This window comes from Myotis lucifugus, unplaced genomic scaffold (assembly GCF_000147115.1).
Source record: "Myotis lucifugus unplaced genomic scaffold, Myoluc2.0 scaffold_91, whole genome shotgun sequence".
NCBI classification, from domain to species: domain Eukaryota; kingdom Metazoa; phylum Chordata; class Mammalia; order Chiroptera; family Vespertilionidae; genus Myotis; species Myotis lucifugus.
Genome location: NW_005871139.1, coordinates 2,054,345 through 2,056,127, shown reverse-complemented (window position 1 = coordinate 2,056,127; position 1,783 = coordinate 2,054,345). Strand labels below are relative to the sequence as shown.

Sequence of the window (1,783 nt, the reverse complement as noted above, 5' to 3'; positions counted from 1 at the left end):
TATGTACGTAAGGAAAAGGAAAATGCCCCTACTTCGCATTTGCTTCCAGACCTATAAATAATCCTTCCCGGGCTCTAGGGGCAGTTACCAGATTGGAGATTATCTCCTGTTCCCGGTGACGCGCAAAGGGCCCAAGTGACATCACAGTTAACAAATGTGAACATTTATTTGGGACGGGAGCTTGGTTCAAGTCCGTTTTGATCCCAAATCTTAGGGGGGGGGGGGGGGGGCGGGGTCAGGGGTGGGAATGCTCAATTGTAAAAAAAAAGGAGGGGACAGGCGGAGGGGAATGAGAGTTTGCTCTGAATTAAAAACTTCTGGTCTTTGAGTAGGTTTAGAGAATTATGGGCATTCTGGGGGCTTGAGCATTTGTGGTAACAGGTGGAGCCTCGAGAACTGCAACGTGGGAAGGAGTAAGGGGCGGGGGGACCAAGCTCACGTTCCAGAGTGAGAGAGATGTCCTGTGGTGATGATAGCATGTCATTCCGGGGCAGCCCTCACAGTGTCCAGAGTACTTCCACACTCTCCTGTCCCCCTGGAAAGCTGCTGGGAGGAATGGGGGCTCATGGGGAAAGGCTTCCTATTTCCATAAAGGTGGGCAAACGCCTGCTATACGGTGTTTCCCTGGGTAGTCACCGCAGGGGCAGGGCACAGCCTTGGGTGGCCTGGGCTCAGGGCTCGACCACCCCCAATAGCCTAGGCCCTAGGCTACTCCGCCTCCCTGTAGAGCCTGGTCTGGTGGTTGGCCTCAGGTAATGAGGGTTGTGACAGGAGGGACAGGGGCCAATGCCAAAACCAACAACAGCTACTTCCTGGACCGCTGGGTTGTCCTTCACCTTGATCTGTGCTCAAGGGCCAGCTGCTCGGAGCCCCTCGCCTGTGGGCTCAGCTTCATGGGGCACATTGAGTTTCTGGGGATGAAAGAGCACCTTCAATCCAGGAAGCTAAACGCTGAGCGCCACATCCCTAAGGATTCCAACTTGGGAGCCTTCACTTCCTGCTGAATCGCCTCACTGATAAGTTTCTTTACATCAGCGGTCCCTTCCACGAAACAAGGGGGTGCACTGGGCCCCTGCGGGCCTGAGGGACTGTGACTGCCAGCAGAGCTGGTCCTCTGGTCTCTTCTCCCCTATCTCTAGGGTCAGGTTGGCTTGGCCCCCATGTGTCCATGTCAACTGATTGTGTTTTTCCTGAATCCCTGTATGTTCTAGTGAATGTGAACAGTGAGTCATTTGTCACCAAGAAACATGAGTGTGTGACTTCTGGGGAAGATGATGTCACCAGCTCATCTCTGGGAAAAGGAGAAGATCAGGTCTGGGCCTTCAGTTCTAAGGCTTAGCGCCTCGGAGGATGCTGCTCAGGGAGAAAATGATTCTGCCATCCTCTTTCCCGGCTAAATCCCGCCACCTGTCCTGGGGGGAAAGTGGGGCCTCCCCTTGCTGGGGCTGGGGCTGGGGTGGGAGGGTAGAGGGGGGGAGAAGAGCCTCTAAGACATGGGTGTGGGAGGCCTCTCGGAAGGTGGCCTTGGTGCAGCCTCCCCTGTGGGATGGTTGCAGTGAGAGAGGGAGCGGAACCAGGAAAATGAGTCTGCACACACAGATACACGTTTACAGTGGAGACCAGGTGGGTGTTGGCTTCCTAGCCGAGGACCTCTGACAGTTTTCTGTTCTTTCAGAACCTTTGTTTCCTTGCCTTTCAGAAAACCAAAGCCAGACCTTAGGGCTCCCCCCTGCTCACCTGGCCCCTTCTCCTTCTGGACAGATTCTGTTGATGTCTAAAGCCA

At 54.7% G+C, this 1,783-nt stretch overlaps 1 protein-coding gene across 2 annotated transcripts in view; it reads left to right on the top strand.

Moving 5' to 3' along the window:
* Positions 1-1,783, top strand: part of VDR (vitamin D receptor) — a 50,512-nt gene that overhangs the window by 19,536 nt on the left and 29,193 nt on the right. The gene's annotated exons all lie outside the window — the stretch shown is intronic.